The sequence below is a fragment of the Passer montanus genome, unplaced genomic scaffold (genome assembly GCF_014805655.1).
Source record: "Passer montanus isolate IOZ18808 unplaced genomic scaffold, ASM1480565v1 scaffold34, whole genome shotgun sequence".
In the NCBI taxonomy this organism is placed as follows: Eukaryota; Metazoa; Chordata; class Aves; order Passeriformes; family Passeridae; genus Passer; species Passer montanus.
In genome coordinates, this window is record NW_024368152.1 from 8279186 (window position 1) to 8304212 (window position 25027).

Below are 25027 nucleotides of genomic sequence, written 5' to 3' on the forward strand. Positions count from 1 at the left end.
AGGACCTCCCGAGCCTTCCTTCCTCCAAACTAAATGACCCCAGCTCCTGCAGCCTCTCCTGTGGGTCTGTAGCCTTGCTGCTGGGTCCTGCACAGTGCAGGGGCATGGGGTCCATTTGCTAGCAGGAAATGAGCCCAGCTGGCCCCAGGCACGCGGGGCACGGGCAGACTGCACAGCACACACCCAGCAGCGTCCTGTGAGCCCATTAAATTGTCTAACGGGGGAAAACAAGCCTTTCAAACATGATGCACTAATGAGAGATTAATCCACCCAAGAGAACAGTCATAAACTAAAATGGCTTATAAAATAAAACACATCATTAAGTACAATTGAGGTATTAAGTAATAAAGTTCGGAATACAGGATGACATTTCTTCCTGTGTGCAGGGTCAGTGAGTGCCCCTTTGCTCCACATGGGATTGGCAATTGGACCAGGAGGAGTTTTTCACCTGGTCAGAGGACTTCATACTCCAAGTGTTCCTCAGGACAGTGATGACCATTCTCTTGTCACTGAGTTTTGACACAGCACTAACTCTGCTAAAAATTCTGTTTGCAACAACAGGAGCAGGTCTCTGGTGAATAACTGGCCAGAGCACCATTTTCTGCCAGGGTTCAGTCCATGGTGCCTCTTCAGGGGCTCAGGGTGCAGGAAGGGTGGTTGTACAGCTGTAGTGTCCAAGAAAAGCAGCCTCACATAGACAGACACCCCCACTCATGTTACTGGTGATGATGCATTTGGCAGTGAGAGCCCAGCTGAGCTGTGGGAAGCTAAGTCAGGTGTGCTGGAAAGGTGTTAGCAGATGACACCACTTGTAAATCCAAGCAAACTGGTGAAGTCATTGAGACCTCTTGGATGAACACTCCTGCAACCCTCCAGCTTTTTAGAGCTGTATGCTAGATAAGAGCTGTATGTGTTTGACTGGTTCTTGCTATAGACATGTATTTACCCTTCCCTAAGATAATTCTGTTTCACCTTTTTTTTTTTTGACACTCTTCAGGCAAGTAGGCAAAAGACCAAAATGGCTACGCCTTGCAAAATAAAAAAAAAAATATTACTTACCTTTTTTGGTTTTTTCTTTTTTATTTTTTTTTCTTAAAAGATTTCTATCCTGAGTTCTAGGTGCCCTGGAAAATATTACAAACAGAGAGTGGGATTTTCAGAAGTGTTATGAACTGCTTGTCAAGTTGCAACCAATGACATCTGCTTGAGTTTTTTTGCCTTCTGCTTGTGATTCCTTATGTCTCACCTGATTTTAGAAGCAAACAGACAGTGACCCACCATGGATAAACTCCCCCAAAATTCTCCAGACCTCAGAATAATGATAAAGTTAGTGAACACAGGAAATCTCACTTCATAAAACTAGACATTCAGTGAGGAATTGTCCCTACCTCCATCACTGAGTGTTCATGGTATCCTTTGTGTGGGCTCTACATCATCTCCTTTCCCAAAAATTATGGGCTTTGCAGCAGGCTAAAGGGCAGAACACGGGGCTTACCAGGTATGAGTGAAGAAAGGGATGGGTGCTCCCTCACACACCTTCCTCTTTTGAGTGGAAATTTTAATTGATGGACACCGTTTGATGGATCATCTTGACAGGGAGGAGAAGCAAGGCAGAATGCAGTTATGAATCAGCTGGCAGGTCTGTGAATGCAAAAAGGGTGGAATATTGTGAGTCATCATCAAATCTATTTCTCAGCTCTTCTGTAATCAATCTTTTTGTCTCTTGCAGGCTCGACAATGACTCATTCTTTGACATGCCTTTATAGAGCTGCTAAGTGCACAGCTTGCCAGCCTCCCTGGTGCTGCTCAGTCTATTGCTGCACAGTGCCAGCAGAGGTTGAAAAATGCAACACCTGATTGCTTCAGGATCACTTCAAGAAACAGAGCAAATTGCTCCTGTGATGATGTAGGTAGGGAGCATGGTGGGACAAGGACTTGAATAGTACTTGGTGTAATTCTAATGGATTTCTAAAATGTTCATAAAGCGTTGTCTCCTTGAGCACAGCAGAGAGGAAGATGACGAGTGCTGAATCCTCCATGGTCTGTGGCCCAAAAGGCTCTGCCTCCCTCTCTGCAAGGTCTTGCTGTCCACCTCTGAACTCTGGGCACTTTGCACCAACTGTGTGTTGCCACCCTCCCCAGTTTCTGGCTGAGCTCTGCCCAGGCACTGCCGTGCTTCAGGTTGTGCCTTTCATTGAAACAGTGTGTTCTGTGCTGTGCTCCTTTGACCCATCCTTAAAGCAGTCTGCTTGGCATTGGCAGTGCTGCTAAACAGGTCTGAGATTGCAAATGGCCCTGATTGCAACATTAATCATAATAACAGCACATTCAGTACAGGCTTCTCTGGACTGGAGCTAATCTGAGACTTCCCATCAGTCAAGGCAAAACTGAGCTCTGTGTCCCTGCGGATGAAGTCTCAGGGTTTGGCTGTTCTGGCCATGGCACAGAAATCAAGGCACAGTGATTGTCCCAACCAAAGAGAGCCTCGGGGCTCACCTGTCCCTCGCTGCTGGCTCTGTTTCTGAGTACCTTGATGCAAGCCAAGGAGGATCACAGCCATTTGAGTGCAACTTCTCTGAAATCTACTCCCCCTCTGCTGCTACCTCCCAAGCTAGCCTCAGGACAGCCTTGTCTTCACCTCCTCTTCCACCCACCACACAGTGACCATTCCCCTGGTTGAGCCATCTCAGGGCTGTTTGGTCTGCAATTCTCTTCCCTGTTTCTTTTCACTTTCCTTGGTTTTCGTCATCTCACTGCAAGGAGTGACAGACCTGCCTAAGAGCTGTTTATTTATCTTATCTTTACACCCAAGCTGAGATCAGAAAATGAAAACTGACATCATCCTGTTCATCAGATCTGCTCTACAAGTGCCATACTCAGGCCAAAATAAATGTTTACATCACTTTTTTTTCTGAGTAACGTGGCAAAGCCAACAGAGCCAAGACAGAATAAGTGGCTTTACCTCCTGCAGAATCACTTGTTTTTTTGTCACTGGAAACAATGAGAGAAATGGGAGAGTTATCTAACCAGTTTGCAGAAATGGCTAAAGGGAAAAGTGCTTTTTTATTGCATTTGCAAATTAAACTTGGTCTTGTGAGTGTCTTTTTCTGCACCTGTGATGGCCATCATTGTGTTTTACTAATACACTCTGGATTTTTGCCATTCCTGCTGCAGTCACTAATAAGGATATAAAGCATTTCCCATCTGAATTCTTATCCTCTGTAGAGCAGCTTCTCCTTCAGGCCCATCAGCTTCCCACTGGACACATCTGTCTGCCATCCTCTTTTTAACCATTATTTTTCATTCAATTGTAGTTATCTCATTTGGTGCAATAACAAAGACCTTATTGAAGTCCAAGTAGACTAGATCTGTTGCAGTTTCCTAAGGTATAATTTGTTTAGAAATGTGTTAATTCTACAGTCTTCATATTTAGATGAAGCATGTTTTCACTTCCATTTGCCTACATGACTTCAATTAGCTTTTCAGTCACATCTCTAAAAAATGTATTTACTTCTGTGTGAAGCTAGTGGCTCAAGGACGTGCCAAGCTGGATTTGGTACCCTGACTCTTCACTGTAACTGCAATTTCACCTAGAAGGTCTTTGATATTGCCAGAAAAATACAATCAGCTCCCTTTGGCATGTACACAGTGAAGCCTTTGGCTTCTGCTTCCACCACACTGCTGTAGTTGTCATTTACATAGAGACTCTCTCATTAAACAAGGTGTCTTTGCATACAGGTTTTACCCTGGTGTCCCAGTGACAAACTTAAGTGAAGTACTCATTTAGTTTTGGAGCCAAACCTATATTATCTTTCATCTCTGCTGCTTTTCACTGCAAAGAAGAACCACTTCCTCTTCCTTGTTCTCCTTTTATTTATAGAGCAAAGAAGTCTGCCATTTGTTACAATCTGTTTTACAAGGCTGAAATTGGTTGGGTTTTGGCAGTTGTCCAGACACCATTTTCCTTGCTGATCCATGTTTTCTTCCATGCTTTGCAGGCTTACTGCTAACTCCTAGCACCATGTATCTCATCTAGTCTGGCATTACGCTTGACAGGTCTGTGATTTACTCTGGCCACCTGTTAAAACTGGTTGTCAAGTTGACTCCCAGAACAATTTATGTGGCAAGCCAGGATAATTTGCTGTTCTCTGCAAACATGAAAACAACCACAATAGAAATTTTTCTTGGTCAGTAGTGGCCGTTTGTACAGACCCTCCTTTTTCTTACCCACATAAGTCCTAGGTTTTTGATATCTGGTTTTTCTTCCTTCTATCTACATGTCCCTCTCTGTCTCTATAATTTCTTTCTCTGTTATGCTGGTGTTAGCTATGTTTTTTTCAACTCTTTTTCTTCTTTTACTGCTTGGTGTCTTTATCTTTTCTGCCTTTTTTATTTGCATGTTCCTGCCAAAGAAATGGACCTGGACAAGGAGGATATATGAAACACGATTACATACAGAAAAATCTATCTTGTGTAAAAGATTTCTTTAGGATGAAAGACAACTATTGAAGTAGATTTAGAAATGGACCAAAGAAGCAAGGTGATAAAGATCAAAATCACATCTTCAGAGTCTTGTCCCACTTCCATCCTTGTCTGTGAGCATCCATGTATCCCAAAGTTCTTCTCATCTACTAACTTTATCAAGCAGTAGCTAGACAGTTTACTTGTTTAAGCATAACATGCAGAGAGCAGGTTCCATATCTAGCCAACTTCATTGTTTTCTGTCTTTCTAGGGTCCTTTCTCAGACTGCCTCAGTAGTTGCTATCAATTTTTACTGAGTGAGATGGTTGTCCCCCTTATTGTATAATGGTTATGATAACATATTCAATATGAGAAAAAGGTATGTAAAACTCCATATACTATGCCAAAAGCATTTGTGGGACATAAATGTGTCTTCTACGTGATGGTGGAAAGATCCTGGCTTAGGGTTATTCCTAGAAGGAAAGAGGCAACAAGAGAATTCAGCAGATTTTCAAACAGGAATAACGGTGCAGTGACATCAGTAGAAATTCCAGAACATTATGGCAAATTGTTGCTTTTAATTAGGCTGTCAGCACCAGGCCTATGGGACTGAAAAATGATTACAGACCCACTTACAACAAAATTTAGCAGGCATCAGCCCTGCTGACCTTCTGCTGACTTCAAAGCACAGACATACACCAGTTTATTGAGGCAGATACCATCTCACTCAGATACTGAGGGAAGATTGCAAAGGAGCTTCCTTTGGGATAAAAGTATTTTTGATGGGGGATGGTGGGCATTTGACAAGCATGAGTGGGAGGCTGTTCTAGGGAAAAAGGAGAGATGAAGCATGGTGCCAAGTCAGCAGTGAGACACAAAGCCAAGGGAGCGGTTAAAGCAAACACGAGGAACAGGTGAGTGTGTGGAAACAGGATCAGGCAAGATCGTGTGCCAGTGCTGATCCCCTTGACAAAGACTGATAATTGACTCAGAATTTAGTACTTGACTGACTCCTTACATTCAAACTTGAAAAGAAATGGCGTAAAAATTCAGTTCTGAAACATCTGATTTCATACTTTTCTGAATAGAATGGGGTTATGTTATGTAGTGAATAGCGCACAGCAGCAAGGACACATGAAGAGTTCTTACAGAAGCTGCAGGTGGTCTTTCCATTTCCACTTACCTTGGGAATTGTGGACCAGATTTGCACAGGTACTTTAGTGCCAAAAGGTGCAGTGGATAATTAATCATAGTTTCAAAAGCAGCAGCCCAACCTCAATAGAATGTTTCAAAAGGTCAGTATTCAGCAATCTATTTTTTGAGCTACCTAAATAACTAGGAAATGGCTTCAGGACTTCATTTTAGACAGTCACAACTGAAAAAAGAAATACTGACAAAATTCCTTAAAATTTATTTCACTAACAAATTAAGAGGTTTTTGGGTTGCGAAATAATATCCCAACAGTATCTGAGAAGAAACTTTTGTGAGGTTGTACTCCCAAACAGTAAAACTAAACTAAACATTTTTTCCCAGTTGCCTCTGGATAAAAGGGCTCAGACAGGGCATTTTCCTTCTGGATAGATGCTATTTTGCTTTGAATGTCACAATCTAACTTAATTCAGATAACCCTGTTCAGTATGACTTTTCAGATATTAATTTCTAAGGCAGCAGCAGAGATCCCATTGTTTTTAATGGGGACAATACTGGGCCATTCTAAGCACTTCCACTGGAATGAACATGGCTGCAGGGGACAAGGGAAAACAGGGAAAGGCCAAGGAATGCTCGAGTAATTAATGCAAACTCTGACTTTGCTCTCTGGGATCAATTCAGAAGAGCATGTGGGTTGGCATACATCCCCTAAGTTTCAGCAAAATATCAGAACAATGATGCTTCTCAGTGAATAATTAGTAGAAATGGTCTTGACACTACCACATACTTGGTGACTGCATGCCAAAGATAGGTGAGCTCCCTGCTTGATGTCATGGTCAAGGAATGTCACTGCTTCTGCACAGCCCAGATGACACATGGTTTACCTGAACAGCCATAGCAGATGGGTGACATTTGAGTTTTCCAAAGTGGTCTGTGAGGACTTCCCCAGCTGACCTGCAAATGACATACAGGAAATCTGCAGCAGAGCAGAGCCAAACATCCTGTCCCCTCTATGTGTCTGCCCCATGCACCCATCTCTTCATGTGCCTGTAGGAACCTACTGCTGTGATTCCCAGAACGGGGAAGCCTGTGGAGATGCTGTGCACACCAAAGTATTTTAATCTATGCACTTTTATTCTGTAATCACAAGGCATGAAGCAACACAATGCCTACAAAAAGTGCTTTATTTGCATCCCTATATGGATACAGCCTATGGCAGATATTCAATTCCTGTAATCTGCCAGAAACATCAAACCTTGAAGGCAAGCTCAGATAGGAAACAGGTCATTGACTCACCCTTCTGGCTTGATAATAATAATACTTAGCACTTATTTAATTCTTTACACAAATTAAACAATAAATCAGTCTTCACTATGTGACTGTAAAACCGACAGACTTCCCAGTTTTAGAGATGGAGGAGCTGAAGAAGAGTTCAGAGCTTTGTCCAGCAAAGATGCTGATTCTACAATTAGCATTCCTGTTTCCCTGGTCAAGTGTGAATTTGGGGGCTTAGAGAAGTCTCAGAAGCATTAATTATTTAGAGCTGGTGCTCACACTGGAAGAAAGGCCATTTCACAGTCGTGGTTAGTCCTGATGTTGCATTTATGATCTGTACCAATAATCTACTCTCTAAATAAAGTCACATTGTATTGTGATTTCACTGTCTATTTTTCACAGTAGGAAAGAAGGGGCAGAACAGTTAAATTAATTATGCCATACTCTAGAGAGACTCAGCATCTAAACCAGAAGAGCTGAACCCTTCTTCCTTTCTTTTAGCAACTGAATTCTGAAAGAAATCCCCACCCACTCCAGCATCTTCTATGAAAAATACGATCTTTTGAAGCAATTTTTCTTGAGTTTATTTCCTAGCAGTTTATATAAGGGGTGACCTCTGTTAGAGGTTGATGTGGCACACACATCTTCTCCAGACAAGAGAGCCCAGAGAGTGTGTGCATGTGTAGTTTGTGCATAGCTGGGCTCTAAGGGAGGGTGTCTCCAGCCAGACATCAGCATACTGTTACAAGCACCAGAAGGCCCCTTGCTCTGGCTGTGCCATGCCCTGGGGCTCAGCTGTCTCAGCCCACTGTGGCTGGGGCTCATCTGAGGCTTTTTTGGGCAGAGCAGCCAGCTCAGGGCTCTCTGGTCTGGCTTTGGGGGAGATGCTGCCTGTTTCCCATATGTCCTCTGGGATAACTTCACCCAGCCAAGGCTCCCCACAGCTGCTTATGGCAATTGTTTTGTACTACCCAAAAAGGCAGCTTCCTCCCCACATAGAAATGTCATTCCCATGGATCCCAGCTCTCCTGGAGTGTCCTTTGTCTTGGACCCCTGCTCAGTGACCTTACTCTTGGTTTCTGGCAGGCCACGCACTGCTGCTCCCAGCTTCAGTTGTGCAAAGCATCAGTGGATAAGAACAGGAAGGTCCCTCACTGGGAGGAACAGTTTGGGGTTTTTTACCATGAAGGTAAACCACTCATTACTACTCATAGCAAGTGCTCACACATGAGAGATGAGCGTTCAGAGAGTAGTTTCCTACACTTGTTGCTCTGAGATGAAGCTATCCCTGACTGGAATTCCCAGACCTACGTAGGACTCCTCAACATACATCTCTCTAAAACATATCCCCTATTTCTACACAACTGAATTTCTATATTCCTGTCAGTTCTTCAGCTCTTTCACTATGTGATGAAGGCTATTATAGACAGTTTAGCTAATATATTACATACTTGTGTTTGCTTCCTTCCATTTCTTAACTCGTGAGCATCCCCATGTTTATTCTCCATTTATCTGCCTTCTGATCACTTCTCTTTGTCTTTCCACAGCTGTTTCCTTGGAGTTTGGTGGGTTTTCCACCAATTTGTTGGACTGAGGATAATTGTACTGGATGGTTTCATACCAAAGCCCATACTTGACAGCAATGTGCTTAAACAGCAGATACCACAACAAAAATAGATTTGATATGCAGGATCCCCTGGCTAAGTGCATGGCTTCTTTAATTGAAGGACAAAAGTCTCTAATAACACTTTCTTACAGAGACTCCATCTTCTAACATGAACCCTGTCATTCAACAGGTGTATGCTTTTGACAATGGGAACTTCTCTCAACACTTCCACTTGCTCTTGCTTAGGGTTAGGATAAACCACCTGAGGCCTTTCCTCTTCTCACACAACTTTCACACGTTTTTTGTAAATCTTTCAAAACAATTTAAGAAATGTCCATCTCAGCTCAGTCAATAAAATGTCACCTAGCCTTGAGAACCTCTCCTTAAATTCATAGTGGATCTGCTGAGTTACCAGCATGAATTGCATTACCTTGCAGCATTTGGGGTCCCACCTTTCAGAAGGTCCACATTCTCATCTGGATGTTGTGGTGACTCCTGCTCAATAAAATTCAGTTATTTCACTAGAGGATAATGTGGGGAGTCCCAGAAGGGGACATTGTCCATCTCACTCCCGTCACATTACTTTCAGGGAGATTCAGTTCCTCTGTCCATTCCAGTGTCAGAGCAGCATGTGAACTGGTGGCTACCTTGTGCTGGGACTGTGGGGGCTCCCTATGGAGATCTGTCAGGGCAGGACTTGGTAGCCAGGACCCATCTCACCCCAGATGGAAGCAAGTAACTGGGTCAACCTGAGCCCCACGCTCCGGGCAACTCTATGGGGACAAGGACAGCGTGGTGGTGGCCAGCCAGATTAAAAGCCATGGCCTCATGCCAACTGCAAATTCTCAGGTGTCCTCTTCTTGCTCTGTTTAGCACCCTATTGCTCATGATTTCTATTTTCATGTGGCACTCAGCATCTCGCAGATTAGTGCCCTGTCAGATGAGAACCCCCGAGAGCATCCCCCACCTGACAGAATGACAACCACAGTGCAGTGCTGCAGACATATTTACTGCCAGAAAAGTGAGTGGGTTTTGCCTGCTTCCCTCCTGGCACCATTGCTTAACTATATGCAAACAAGGATGCGTTTACTTCTCTCTGCTTCTAGATGTGTGCTTCAGATTTCCTATTTTTCCATCTGGTTTCCTTTCTTCCTTCCAAATAACTCAGAGCCAAGGAGTGTGCAGAATTTACAACATTTGATGCCAAATGGGTTAAGAAGGCTAAGAAGCAGAGCAGAACCTGCTCAGTTCCACTGGGCTGTCCCTACAAACTTGAACTTTGCCTTGTTGTATTTTTTTTCCACCAGCTGGAATGATTGTCATCTGGCCCCTGTATTGTTGTCCCTCAGCTGCCCAGAGAGCCAGACCCATGAGCACATGGAGCTGAGATCCACCTTCTAACCTCTGATGCCATACTGAGCAGAAAAGGGTGCTAGGTGTTAATGTGCAAAGCTGCTATTTTGGACAGTTTATGGGCTTTTATAGAACTTATAACAAAAAAGTTGTGCAAGACTTGTTCGTTGGTCAGCTTAACCTATGCTTTTCTGCACATGATTGAGATTATTCCTTTTTGTTGACATTTGCAGGCTCTTGTCATTCTTGTGTTCCCTTGCTGTGATTCTCCACTTTGAAGACCACAGTGCCATGGCTGGTTTCTTTACAGCCCTAGTCCATTCTGAGTCCATTGCTTTTTATGAATGATATGTCGGTCCAAGAGTGCTGTCAGGATGCACCCATAGCACAGGTTGGTCACCTGTAGGAAGGAACTGCACTTTCTCCCATTCATTGTTTAATTGTGTCATTTGTAGGTGAAATAGGCGCAACCTAGGAAGATTTTTCCTTCACCTAGACCAGAGGCCATCCTATCTTCATGCCCAAAGTGAAGAACTGCCTGCTGCTGTGAGAGCTCAAGCGGAAGAAATGGCTTTAGGTACCTGGAGAAGCTCCTTGGCAGTCATGGGAGGGGTGAGGCACACACCCTCAGAGCAGTCCCACAGCCTTTGGAGAGCTCAGCATGCTCCCTTATCTGCCTACAACCAGGACAGCATCCCACCCCACAGCAGCTCCACGATACTGCACTCCCAACAGAAACACAGCTCAGGGCTGCAGAGGAGGCTTGGTGCAGATATTCAGTCTCCTTCTTTCAGCAGAAGACCACCCAAGATAACCAGAATCTCTCCATGTCCATGGCTGCCAGAGTAGTAACAACCAATGCTGCATGTGGAGTGTCAAAAGGGAGAGAGGGATGGCTGGATGTCACAACACAAGCGACACACGGATTCATCACACAAGTTTGAAATAAGGTTCTGTCTTCTACCTGTTCTATTACAAGTCATAAAACTCCTTTGTTTTGCTGAGGAGAGGATCCCTCTTGCCATTTCAATATGCTGCAGTGAACTATATTAATGTGCAATTAATTGTAGAGATTAATCATCAGGCAGTGTTATCAGATGAACACCATGACATACACGAGCATAGGCTAACCCTGGTTCATGCTTTGGCAGGCTGAGGAAATGATTCTCGTGTGGCTGAGCCAAACTCTCAGGCTGGGTGGCCCACATCTCAAGGGTGACCTTGATTCTTTCATATGCTGCATCCACTTGGTTTCAAACACATGAAGTACCTCAGCAGTCCCAAAAACTATGTCATCTCATCCAGCATTTCTTTCCAAATAAAACTCATTATGAAAAAAGTGCTGCTCCACCTGACATCATTGAGAGCCCAGCTCTGTTGCTGCACCTCTCATACATACATTTTTGGAGTACAAGGCTATAATTTGACTACAGACACAGCTCAACACTCCACAGTTTGCCAAGTTGAATGACTTAATAAAGCTGGATCAGCCTGAACATTGCACAAGGGACACCAACACCGAGGCCACCCAACACATCTGGCTGTATTAGACAAACTCAGCCAGCTTTTCTGTCTGCCCTGCATTTCCCTCTTAGAAATGTTGCTCCTCTTTTCTGGATTTGACTTATACATGGGCAAGTCAGCATTTTGGGTCAAGAACAGCAAAAGGATTTGGGCACTGGTGTCCTATGGAGTTGTCTTAACCATAATGTTGTTTCATTGAATTCATACCATTAGTGGGATCAAAAATTGTCCAAATGCCGGAAAACCCCTCTTTTCATGTGAAGAAAACACCTGCATTCCTAAGAATACCCATGTGTGCCAGATCAAGGATCCATCTATCTCAGGATCTTTTCCCTTCCTGGCAAAAAAGAGATGCCAGGGAAGAGTATAAAAGGACAGGCTTATAAAACTGCTGCTCTAGGATGTTCTTCCACCTTTCATGGATATCCTGGAGCAGAGGTTGTGGTTTCGTATTTAATAACTATCAATGGATAATTCTTCCATTAATTTGAGCTTGTGTAAACATTGAGCACCTACCACCTCTGGCACCACTGGGACCCACACCTTCACCTCCTCCCTGGGAGCACAACTGCCTCCTTTCCTTTACACTGACCTTGCCATCTGGGAGTTTCATTTGGCATCCCCCGATTCTGTTACTGGAAGATACAGTGATCCCCTAGGTGCTTTCTTCCTAGCAGCCATGGCTTTGTGGATTTGTATCTCATCCTCCTCCAGCCATCTCTTCCCAGTCTATTCCACCCCCTGGACAGGAGCCATTCCTTACCTTTGATCAACCCTATGGTCTTTTCTATACTTTTCCAGCACTGCTTTCCACATAGGAACATTAGAAAAACCTTACAAATTAGAAGGCATGCTCAGCTATGGACAACGACCCAGAGCTAGAGGAGCAAACAGAATGGTCATCCTCTTCATGCTGAGGGACAATCCCACACTTGACTGCTGTCCCTGTCCCCTGCTTACCCAGACTCACATTTCACTCTTTGGCAGAGCACAGCCGTGGCACCTATCTCTTTGTGTCCTCACCCATGGCATGAATGTCACTGGCTTGGTCTGTGTCCTGCTGCACAGCCATGTCGGGGTGGCTGCTGCAGGAAGACCAGAGGCTGATGCTCAGAACCACAAGTGCAGGGGGTGCCTCACCTCATTCTCCAAACAGCTTCACGAGGAGGAGCACCTCCACCATGTGGACCTCATTCTGTCTGGGCTGGCACCAATAAGGACAGCTTCTCTGGGGAAGCTGGAGCATCTCTCACTCGTGAACAGGCTCCCACCACCACCAGAGACCCTCCTGACCAAGCCTTGGACCAACACTAAGAGCTCCCAGGCAGTTTCTCCTCAGGCACTGGGCTGAGATTTATGAAAAATCATCAAACACATGGTAATTTGAATATAGTATTTTGGACAGTGCAGTGATAACATTTTCAGAGAGAAGAACTGAGGCCAGTCAACCTAAAGCTCCTGATGAAAAACCAAACAACTCTGCAGTGTCAAGAGGCTGGCCAGAAAAATTCAGTGTCAACTCATGGAAAGTGGCCCACATAGGAAGATCAGCTCTAAGTCTATGCAAGCAGCAAGAGGCTTTGCTTTACCATGGAGAAAATATGGAGTCATGGCTATCTGAAATATGACATTGGTGTGTGATGTGCACACAATTATTGTCACCAGTGGTAAAGAGTTTGTGCAGGTCCTTGAAACTTTTTCCAGAAAGATAACAAGCATGAACACAAGTATGAAACAGCTTTGCCATGAGGAAAGGGTACATGGTACTGGAAAACTGAGTGAAATTTCTAAAAGGATGATCCTGTGAAAGAGACAGATTAAGAGAAAATATTGAGCAAGTATTATCATAAGGTGAGAAATAAGGGCCAGCTGGAGAAATCATTGTGCAACAGGTCTGGACCAAACAAAACAATAGCATTGTGGAATTCATTACTGCATGCTTCTGTAGAGTCCAGATGCAGGGTTTAAAACCCAATGCAGCATTTTAAAATTTGCAGTTCCTAAGTGACTGAGAGACAACTTAATGGGGGATGCATACACCCATCCCAATGGGTCAATTGTCTCAAGCTCCACAAGAGTGAGATTTGGAAAGCACTGGGTGCTTGTAATGACATGTTCTGTGTATGCATTCATGTAAACTCTTCACCTGAGCATTCACTTGCGATTAGGCAGCTCTCAGCTTTGATGGCCAAAGGTAGTTCTTACTCTCCCATGAGTCACTTTGTGATCAACAAAGCAGCACTTTAACAAATGCTTTACTAACTCTAGTAAAAAGCACTGCAAAGACATTTTTCTCTAGAGCTTTGCTCCTTCTTGTCTTGCTCCAAGGATTTTCAGGCAAAGTGCTCCATACTCATCTTAGCCTTGCCAGTACAACTTTGGCTGCATAATGAAAAGCACAAGCAAACAACTGCAGACAACTTTGCTCCAAAGCCAGCATGTGCCAGTGCTGGTTTCTGTGTTGCCTTTTCATGAATGCACACAAACAAATGAATGATTACATATACACAGACAGGTCTGTGGCCAGGAAAGCTGCACTCATAACCAGACAGCTGAGAGGAAGGCAGGGCGGGGTGGAGCAGAAGTCTGAACACTGCAGGAGCCTTGAGCTCCTGTCTCAAGAACTGCTGTGGGGAGCAGCCACAGAGGTTTTAACACTGTCTGTCTCTGTTTAGGGGAACAGAGAAGATGTGAGTGAGGAGCCACGTGCCAAAACACTGCAACAGTCTGTTTGCTCTAGCACAACCCCAGCCTGATAGTGCTGCCCTTCCACACCACCCTCTTGAGCCAGCTTGTCCCACACCTTCACTTTGGGAAAGTCACAGCTTGGAAAACTGAGAGTCACCAAGTGGCAGAAAGGACACTATGAGAGGATTTTGGTACTTGAAACTTCTGAAGCACTGAGGGAATGTACTGGTGTTCTCCTGGCTAGATTTTGTGTGGATGCATGAATTCATCCTGGTTTCCAGGTGGCACAGTCACTGGGCAATCAAAAAACACCACGAGTTGCACAGAAGGGAAGTGACTTCATTGACACCACAAATGAGCACACAAATGTGTATGCATGAGCATACACAAATGAGTATAAGAGGGCTTATACTGGATTTCTTTGTCCCTTATGCCCACACTGATAACTGGACAGGATCATTAACATGATCCCTGGCAGGATTTTGTCCTAGGCCAGCTAGTGCTTGTCCAAGAGTTTCTTAAGCACGGGCTGGGAGTTCGTGTGGGGGAGAGATCGTTCCTCACAGGTAGTTAGGATGTGGCCACTGTGGTTTGGAAGATAAGAGAGCTTAGCAGGAAGGCTGTGGTATGGTCTTGCCAGCCAGATCCAGGGGTGGAGGTCAGACCTTGCCCAAAGAAATTGTTCCTTGAGTAGATTTAGCCCAGGAACTCTGGACTCATTTGGCACTTGAGCCAATTCATCATGCGTCACTCCATTTTTGCCTCTCCTCCACCATGCAAGGGCCAACAGTGCCAGTCACACCTGTTGAGAGGTGTTTGCTTATTGCTGCTGTACCAGCTAATGTGTGTCATGGAAAGCCTTGACCTTCCTTATTTAACTTTTCTAAATGCTTCATTTACACTTGTGTGCACTGTTTTTTCCTGCTCAATGTTTAAGTTCCTTGTTTCCACATTGAGCCTATTTGTGCTAAGATTTCCTGCCTTTTTTGCTGAGTAGTTTTGACCTCCATTCAATAAATCAATAATCTTCCCAGAACTTCACCACAGCCTCCCCTGACTGCCCCTGCCTTTTGTTCCAGCACTTACTTTTCCGCAGCACTTCAGCAAATCTTGCCTGGAATTTTGTCGAATTATATGACTATGACACTGCTTTAAAATACAGATCAAACAGTGTATCCCTTCATGGAGTGCTTCTGCCCAATCCCTAACCCAGCCATTTAACTTAACAAAACCCACTTGTGTTGCTGAATTATATGATTATGACACTGCTTTAAAACACAGATCAAACAGTGTATCCCTTCTGCCCAATCCCTAACCCAGCCATTTAACTTAACAAAACCCACTTGTGTTGCAGTCAGTTAATCTCTTTCTTCCCCCGGGCAGGCTTGCAAAGTCAGCTCTGGGATCAGGTGGACTGGGTGCTTTTCTGTCCAGCTCCAAGGGTGGCATTCCACTTATCAGATCTTCTGTTACATCCTGTGGGGGAGCAGAGCCTTGCAGGAGTAGCCACCTCCTGGAAGATGTTTCCAGGGATGGACATTGGCTTCTTCAGTCTTCTCTAGTCTACTTCAAAAAATTCCTGTATTTCCAGCAGCTCACAAAGCAAGCTGGCAAAGAAAGCATAGAAAGGTTCATGGATTTCAGCTCGCGGAAACAAATACATTTCCATAGTTCAGCCTTTTTTGACTGTGCACTCAAACCCAAGAGCAGATTTCTCAATTGAAAAGGAAAACATAAAACTACAAACATTTCTCAGGAATTTTTTTTTCCCTCCAGAATAACAAATCTTTCTCTCCACAGGAGTCCAAAATGCTGTATTTTTTCAGAATTCACCCAAGGTATTCAACTAGTGAACGCTTTTTCTTGAGTAGACTGCTTTCCACTTCAATTTAAGAGGGGAAATAGGCCCTCAGCCAAAGGTTAGATCTGAATTCAGATCTACAGAATGGTGCTGTTTCCATCTTTGTTTGTATTTGGGCTTGTCTGGCTTCCTAGGGTGAAACTCCTGTTCCAGATTTGCACAGCAAACATCAGCTTTGCTATTGTGTTTTCTGCTCTCCCTTTGGCAAACCACATGCTGGAAATCAGCACATCTAGGGAGATCAGTCCAAACTGCCATGGGAAACTGGCCATTTTTCTAAAATACGTGATACAGATCAACCACAGGTTACTGCCTAGATTACTCGTTTGTGGTACTCATGAGATCAGACTAGGTCATCATGAAGGTGCCTTCTGGCTTTCCAATCTATCACCCTAAATAATGCATTAATGAAGTAACATGGAACAAAGCCACATTTGTTCATGTGTTAGGCATGTTAATGATGTTCCTTTCAAAAGATGGAGCAGTGGATTGATGCACTGAATTTCACCTCTAGGGACTCTGACTTTGGTTAGGAGACAAATGAGTTTGATAGCATCAAGTAAATACTCAATGGATATTTGCCTCCATCCCCAAAACCATCATGCAATTTGGCAGGAGCAGCAGTCTGTGCTCACGAGACGTCTAGAGGTGCTCAGGGCATTGGCAGTCCTGTGGGAGGAAGCATCTGGCTGTGCTGTGCCTGGAGTTACCCAGAGCTCTCACTCTCCCACTTCCCCAAGCATCAGCAACACTCTACTCCCCAGAACCACTGCAAAGAAAACACGAAATCAAAGCTGTAATAAGGGGAAAAATATATTTATTTGGGTTCATGAAGTGAACTAACATGGAGATGGGCTGAACTATGTACTGTATCACCTTTGATGCATTATTAGAATCGTGAAAACTTTCAGTGTTTCAAGGAAAAGATTTTTTCCAGGCGCAAGATCAAAGCCATAGTTAAATAATATTGGGTTACAGAGCAGAGGACTTTCAAATGCCTGGTTTTGACTGCTTTTGTATCTAGAAATGTTGTGATAGGAGCAGCCCTTTTTTACAAGGCCCAGTAACAACAGTGTAAACCAAGCATTAACCAGAAGTAGACAGCAAATTAACTACTTTTTAAAGCAACTTCTACTGGAGCTGTTTTTCAGGGAAGGAAAGAAGGAGTTATGTTTTTAATAGCATAGAAATACTTGTCCAGGAGGCGCCACTGTATTTTTGTCCCAAAGCATAACAATGTTAGATATAAACCAACAGCCCGAAAACAGCTGATAAAGCTACATATGGGGATATTTTGACACAGAGCAGCTAGGACACAACTCAGTGAATCCTTACCCCGGGTTGACAGGTTTTTAGTCCCCTTGCATAAAGTATTCATGCTAAAAAATGAGAGAGACTTACTAGTCTGTGCAAAAAAAAAGAGGTATGGAAAATCTGCCTGCAAAGTGTGTCCTTGTTATGTCCATGGGACATGCCATTTCAGCTGTCTTCTGGACACAGGGATGATAACAGTGGCAGCTGACCTCAGCTGTGGCAGCAGCACATTCGCAGCAACAGGACTGTGGGAGCACAGACTAGGAATCAGACATACAGGGACAGCTCACTCCACCCTTCTAAAAATCATACATTCAATCTGAACTGTAGGTAAGGCAGAGAGGCCAACACTTCAGGAGGGTAAGTCATCCTGTCCTAAGACAGGTGCTTAAGGCAGTTGCTGAACTGCTCAGCAAAGGTGCAATTTTTTCCTCCTTGGCTCATAGAGCCAGAAGAATTCATGGAGCCAAGACACCTAATTTCCAGGTGGTTAAGGCAGTGAGATGCATCACCCCACAGCTAACTTACCTAATCATCATGACTCCCCTTATGTTTCCAGACAGGAAGAACAGCCAGATACTTTCAGTCTTGGATATGTTTGTATGAAGAAACACAACAAGAAAGAACAAAAGTAAGGTCTTCCTCCAGGACACGGACACGGTTTGTCTCTCTTCTGGAAGGATTTCAGTGAAGAGAGTGAAATGGCTGCCTCCCCTTGTTCAGGACTGCCTTGGTTTTCTGCATAAGGTTAAAACACAGCCTTTTGTACAGACTCCCCCTTGCCCATGAATGGTTTTGCTATCTGAATGACAGTCCCATAGATTTCTTTAGGAAAAGAAATCTGAAGATCTGCTTCTTCCACAAATTGCAGACTACCATAACTTTGGGCCAAATTCAATTGATGCCACAGAGAAGAGATCCAGAAGTAGCACAGACTCTCTTCTTAACTTATTCAGGAAGCACAGGCTGTTCTGAGGGTGACTTTTTCACTGTCAAACTTTAAGATCAAAACCATGGTTGAGGAATACCTTTTGGTTTTTTTGGTTTTTTGTTTTTTTTTTTTAAGTGTCCTCAATGCTAATGTATTATATAATGCTAATGTCCTGCTATAAAAAGATGAGGTGATTTGCATCCCTCCACATGCAGTCAAACTTGTGGGGTTTGAGTAGCAGGCACATCAGGCCTGGCCATTACCATATAAACTGTAACTATGGTGCAAGTGATTCCCAATCACCAAAGATCAATAATCTTACACTGTAGCTGTAGGAGGCTCATAGTGACTGTATGCTATTGCTGAGCCTGATAATCAGGCCTATGCTCCTCCAAATTTCTCCATCATGCTGAATTTCTCAGCTGTGCTACAGAGATCCTCGGGAAGCAAACCAAACCCTGCTGAATGGGCTGCTAGACCCCACAGAGGAGAAGTCAGCAAAAGAGTTTGTGCCTGTTGATGATACCCCTTTACAGTGAGCACTGATGGACACAAAGAAGAATATTCAGAAAAATAAAAGGCTGGATTCTGTTTATTCATGAGATGGTGTTTGCTTCTTTCTTGACTGAAGCTTTAACATGCAAGTCAAGCAAGGTAAGAACATTTCAGAAATACAGCTCCCATTGCAAAAATGATGTCAGGGAAGTATTAATTTCTTTATATGATTATATATTCAAATATATTCATACATATTTGGTTAGAATGAGATAAACCCATAAGACAACAGGGCAGAAAAAGTGTACCTGTAGCTGTGCACTTACTTATGAATGTACAAATATGCTAACCTGGATAAATAAACATAGATAGAATAAAAGACGGAAAAGAACATGAAGAAAATCAAGAAAGATGCAAAACAAAGAATGGTAAGAAACTGGCAAGAAATCCATGGAGTAATTGAAGTTGTAAATGTGACTTACATCATACATCCCATTTGGCGAGGATGGTCTTTCCATCAGAGAAGGGAACAGAGGGAACAGTGTTGAACACTACAAGGCCCTGATTCAGATACAGATCTGCAAGGTCTTACAGCAATGCTCAAATGTGATGACTGAGAATGGGTACTGGACTGCTCTCTTTTGCACAGCCCTACATCTGGAACAGCCTTGCTGGAGCCAGTGAAGTTACTTCAGAACAGTACCAGTGCAAGCAGAGATAAAATCTGAGGATTCAAGTAATCCTAGAAAAGGATTTGGTCAAAGGAAGCAAAGCAAAAACAAAGGAAGAAGGTGAGCACTTTGCTTCACACTCTTTGAAGCGTTGTGTCTTTTACAAGGGAGTAACCTAATCCACATTTATACCCATGTTTTTCTTCCACAATTTACTCCAGAGATTTTCTTTAAACAATAAATAGGAAGTACTCTCACATACAGCTGTGCAGGATATCTAGTTCACGAGCCGTTTTTCCAGGGTGGGAGCTCGTCCGTCAGGCATCGCAGTCATGGAAAAGAAAATACCGAAAGTGATGCAGGAAGCAACATTGCTGGCCTTCTCATTTATCATCCATTCTATACCAGAGTTGGACAAGATATCCCTAGGTGACTACCTGGATGAAAATGAGTTGTGTTCCAGCTACTTTGACCCAGAGAAAGGGCCATCAGCCTCCCGGCAGTGGTCCTGCCAACTTCTGCAATGAGCTTTGCAAAACAGAATGCAGACCACCTGAAGCTGCTCTGCAGCAGCACTTTATCTTGGAGATCATTCATTAAGAAGTGCCTGGTAACTTTGATGCTCCTAAGATGATTTTCCAAAAGGTCCTGATCTGGACAGAGATGCAAAAAATGTTGGACATATACAGGTTTAGGCACTAGTCCAAAGCTTTCAATTGATCTGATTTGCTAGGTGTGCTCAGGGGAAGCCTACCCATAACAAGAGCGTTGAAATCAGTCCAGAGCACATCTTAACTTGCTTTATCCACTTCTGGGAAATATTCCTATGTCTAGAACTGTGCCTACTTACGGTGGGACCTGGCTTCCAGTATCACCAGGCTGCTTGAGTGTGAGCTCTTTTCTTGCACACAGAGAAGAATGTCCTGGCCATGAGGTCATATCATGTCTCTGGCATTCAGGGGGCAGGAAAAATGTATATTTATCTATTTATATGTATATATTAAAGCTGGGCCACATGCAGCCTGGGCTGCAAATCTCATAGGGTCAGAAGATGAACAAGTGAGAGGCAGCCTCATCATCAGAAGACTGAAATAGACTGTGCTATACCCAGAGACTGATTAAACTGAATTGGAAAACACTAGATAGTAAGCTGAATCTGTTCCTGAGCTGTACCCAACTGGTCTCCATGAAGGAACAGAGGTGAGTCTGAGTCAGCTGAGTACCTCCCTGAAGGGAGCATAGATAACATGGATGTGCTTTATATAAGCGAGATTTTTAAAGTGTAATGTTGTTCTGAAAAGCAAAGAGAGGAAAACGGGATGGTAGGTCTCCAAGCTGACTCATCAGATATGCCCTCCTTGCAGAGGAAAATGAGGGGAAGGTTCTCCACCCACCTTCATCTGTGGTCAGATTGGTTGTTTTATATTGTGGTCATTAATTGGGCCTGATTTTGCCCGGGGAAAACAAACAGCCATTTATTAAAGAATTATTCTGATAATGCAGTAAAGGACTAAAATTCAGCTTTCTACATATTAGAGCAGGGGCAATACACCATAGTGAGCACTAACAAAAAGTAAGTATATACTGATATGGTGCAGTAATCAGCAGTTAGCACTCTCAGCATATCTGGCATCTGATGAAAAAAAATTATTTTCCTCAGCCATGTTTTCAGGCACATCAGAATTATACAGTAATTTCAGAAAATCTTCAGGTCAAGCTGTGGGTTTTCTTTTCTAGGAGGTCTTTGTCTCCCTGCTGTGTTTCTGTGTCCCTATGCACAAAACAGAGGGCTGAGTCCAGATGTCATTAGCTGTCCTTGTTTGGCAGGAGCACTTTTGATCTATCCCATTAAATTTGGGTGGCTCATGCACCCAAACATCCCATGCTTGCTCTTGCAGAAAGTGACCAATGCTAAGCAGCTTGAGCCTCACAATGGCACCACAATGCCATCATACCAGTGACAGGGTTGGCACCAGACCAGTTGGCTTGGCCTGAGCCTGGTTTCACTCTGCCTCTACAAAGGAAGAGCTAAACCAGGCAAGAAGAAAATTCTGGCACTCAGTGCTGGCAAGCACCATGGCATTATTTATTATTTCATGCATTTTCTATCTTCTGCTCATAGAGTCAGTTCAGATCACTTTTGTCTTCCAGAGATATATTAAAGCCCACAATGGGCTTCAGACCAAATTTGATGAAAAGCTGCTTAAACAGACCATAAATTTTCCCCTCTACCTTTGCTCTGATTTAAGGAAGCATGCATGCCCAGATCATTTCACCTGAGGTAGCCAAGCATTAATTAATTACATAAAAGCATTTGTGAACCTGTTAAAACTATCTATTAGATGAGCAGTGCTGCTATCTCCACCATCTCTCTAAACGTTTTAATTAATTTGGGGGAATTTACACATGCACATTGTCTGCCAAATTCAACAAAACTTGCTTTACAAACTAATAATAGCATTTGCTTTCACTGTGGAGTTATGCAAGCTCTGTATGTGCATGCAAATGGAGGGTGCTGGCCACAGCACACAGCCGGGTGTTGCTCAGTGACCTACCAAGAAACCAATGTTCTCATCAATATTAGTTTAATATTTCTGTCAGTAGATGTGCACCATGCATGAAAATGTGTGTACAGCATCTGATAGGATCAACCCATCAAAAATAGGGTTTTTTTTTTCTTTTTTTTCCTACAGGCTGAGAAAAAGTGCAAGTCGTTTTCTCAGAGTGAGATAGAGCTGTCAGTGCAGCCTCAGTGGCTTGTGCTGTTCCATCTTTCTGGTGCCAGTTTCACACTGCATTCAGAAAACACAACTGTAATGGCACATCAGGGCTCAGCTGCTGCTGCTGAATGGCTGGTGCATGAATTTTAAAGGAAAATTACTGCCCTTTTAGGCAGACTTTGAGAGGATAACTCATTAATTAGGCAGCTCGAAAAGCAAACTAAGATCCTAATCACCTTCAGTGGATTACCACACAGGATGAGAAACAAAATCTGCATAAATGTAAGAAACTTCACTGAACAGGGCAGTGTCAGTTCAGACTACATCCCAGCAAAGTCCTGATCATCTACTGCTCCAATGGCATTCTCCTCTAACACCTGGACTAGACAGCATAAAAGCACTCACCATGGAAATTCCCCATGCACCCTCACAGGTGTCTATGCCAAGTTTCATCACCTGCCCCATAGTCCTCATGCCTCACAGGAGGACAGGGAGGTGTCCTGGGGCATCCCGGGGGCCCTGGCCCCAGCACCTGCAGCCACAGCCCCTCGGTGTCTCACAGTTTTCCACAAACCTGTCCTTACCCCACCTCTGCTGGCTGAGGGGAAGGCATTTCCAGCAGCATTCAGACACTCAGATAAGCATCTGGTCCTGGATCTTCAAAGGTGCTAAGGCTGTGCTGCACTGCAGCTGGAGCTGAGGTGCCCCTGCACTTGGGGTTTTCTCCAGTTAAACTACATCACTCCAAATCCATCTAAATAAACTGATACAACTTTTCTTGTATAGACAAGACCTTAATCTCTCCATTTAATCTGTTCTTGCTATTGTTCCTCCTGGCCTGGGCCTCTCGACAGCCCAGAGCACTGAGGTGCTCAGCTTCCTGGGGATGAGCTGGGATCTACCCTGTGAATTCATTTCCACTTGTGGCTGGCGTTGGACTTGCACTCCAGCTCCCTCAGGCAATATTTGTTCCGACAACTTTTCCAGCCCATTATACATTCAAAATGCACCTCCTTAATTTATCTCCTTCCTTTGATACTATCTTTCTCATGTTCCTTGGTGATTTCTTTGTCATGACAACCACTTTTGACAGAGTTCTCCTTTATCCAGCTGTAGCAGGCACAATGAGGTTTGGTGCACCACACCACACCGCAGGTCTGTCAGATTGCATCTCCTGTCTTTGACAGGCCTTGCAAACCCATTTTTAGAGAAATATGGGGAATCCCATCCCATCACCAGTCTGTTAGGGAGGCACTGGTGCTTCACTGCCTGCCCAGCACTGCCTGCCCAGCACTGCCTGCTTGCTGCTGAGGGATCTGCATGGCTCCCACACAGATCTACCACACTGGGCAGCTCTGTCCCTCATGATAAACCCACAACTGCTTGTACACATAATATTGTGCCAGTCCAAGCAAGGACTGGCTTAGTTTCCTCTTTTTCCTTACAATTGCTCACTCCACCCAGACCCTTGCTGTCCCCTGCAAACCAGTGAGCTCCCACTCCAACACAGCCTTCCCCTCTGCAGCTCCTCACAGCACTGTAGCCCCTCCAAATAAAACACGGTGCAGAGAAATAAGGAGAAAAGGATAGACCCTGCAAGAAACAGGAGCCCAGAAACAGTGTTTTGGGAGCACTGACCTTCTGGTGTCCCCTGCCTGACTGGGGGAATTTCTGCAAGAAGTTGGTATGTAGTTGCCTTAGCTTGAAGTCCTATGCTCCCAAGCCTGTTGAGTGGTCATGTTTGCTTGAGCAGCTGACTCTGACTGTATCAGAATGAGGTCAGGTCCTGTTGGAGGTATCACTCCAGGTGACCACTTAGCTGTGCCCTGCTCTGACCTCAACATGGATAAACCAGAGGAGACAGCAAGTGGGAGTCAGCATCTGGCTGGGGTCAGAGGCTGGTCTGGTGGAAGGTAGCAGGTGTGTTTTATAGAATCTCTGTCATGAAGGCTCCTGACTGAGTCTTCTAAGCCTGAGTTATTACAAAAAAGTAATAATCAGAACCATAATTGTAAAATCAGTCTGTATTTATGCAAACCACTTGCTTTCCTAGCCTGCCTCAATTCCTTTGGAATGTGTCCCAACAGTACCCACAACTAATTGTGCAGATGATACCTTCTGAGAGACAAGAAGAAATGTTTTCCATTTAAACAAGATTTGGTAATCAATTTGGACATTTTCTGCCAGGTGGTCCCCAAATCTCACAAGGCCTCTGATACAGGGCACAAATGTACATCTCTGTTAATAAAGGAGGCTCTTAACATCCCATGGGGAGCATACTGCAGTTGTCAGGACTGTGCAGATACTGTTTGTCACCTGCAGGCCCTCTGCAGTCCCCAGCAGTGATCCATTTGTGGTTGCCTAGAAAAGTAACAGCACCTGGCAGTGCTCATGCAGGGCCGGGTCTGTGAGTGTGTGCGCTGGGTCACATCCCCTTCCTCACCTGCCTCCCTGGCAGTTGCTATTTCACTTATCATTAACGATACCAGCTCCTCCTTCATGTGAATGTGCTTGACATACCGTGTAAGAGGAAAATGCCAGAAGGGAAATTTGAGCAGTCACATCTGCAGGATGTGCAAATCAAGCACAGAAATGAGGAATTTGGCAAGTCTCTCAGGAAATGATGATAGTGATTTTTTTTTTTTCATCTCATGCCTTTTACTTGTTCAGCCGGGACACTATTTCCTATTTCAAGACATTTCCACACTGCATATCTGTTGGGAATGTAAACACAACACAGGATTCAGCTACTGCTTTTTCAGGAGAGAAACATCTGCTTTCCCATGTCACCACTGGCCAGAGCCCACAGGGGAAGCATTTATGGGAGGAGCCTGTAGCCTGACACGAGCTGGATAGACCACAGCTCCATGAGTTCAGGCTGTGTGAGCAGGGCAGGCAAGCTCTCCTTCTCCTTAACTTTCCATCCCACGCAGTTGTGGAATTAGGCTTGGAATACCCCTCTGGATGACCTCTGATGT

General features: G+C 44.1%; 1 long non-coding RNA gene across 1 annotated transcript in view; it reads right to left on the reverse strand.

Annotated features, from left to right (window-relative positions):
• Positions 1-1058: 1058 nt before the first annotated feature.
• The window catches only part of LOC120505289, a 32321-nt gene continuing 8352 nt past the window's right edge, over positions 1059-25027 (reverse strand). The window contains exons 2-3 of the long non-coding RNA XR_005628199.1: positions 1496-1641; positions 1059-1124 (exon numbers count right to left, since the gene is read on the reverse strand). This is a non-coding gene — a long non-coding RNA (uncharacterized LOC120505289). The remainder of the gene's footprint in view (positions 1125-1495; positions 1642-25027) is intronic.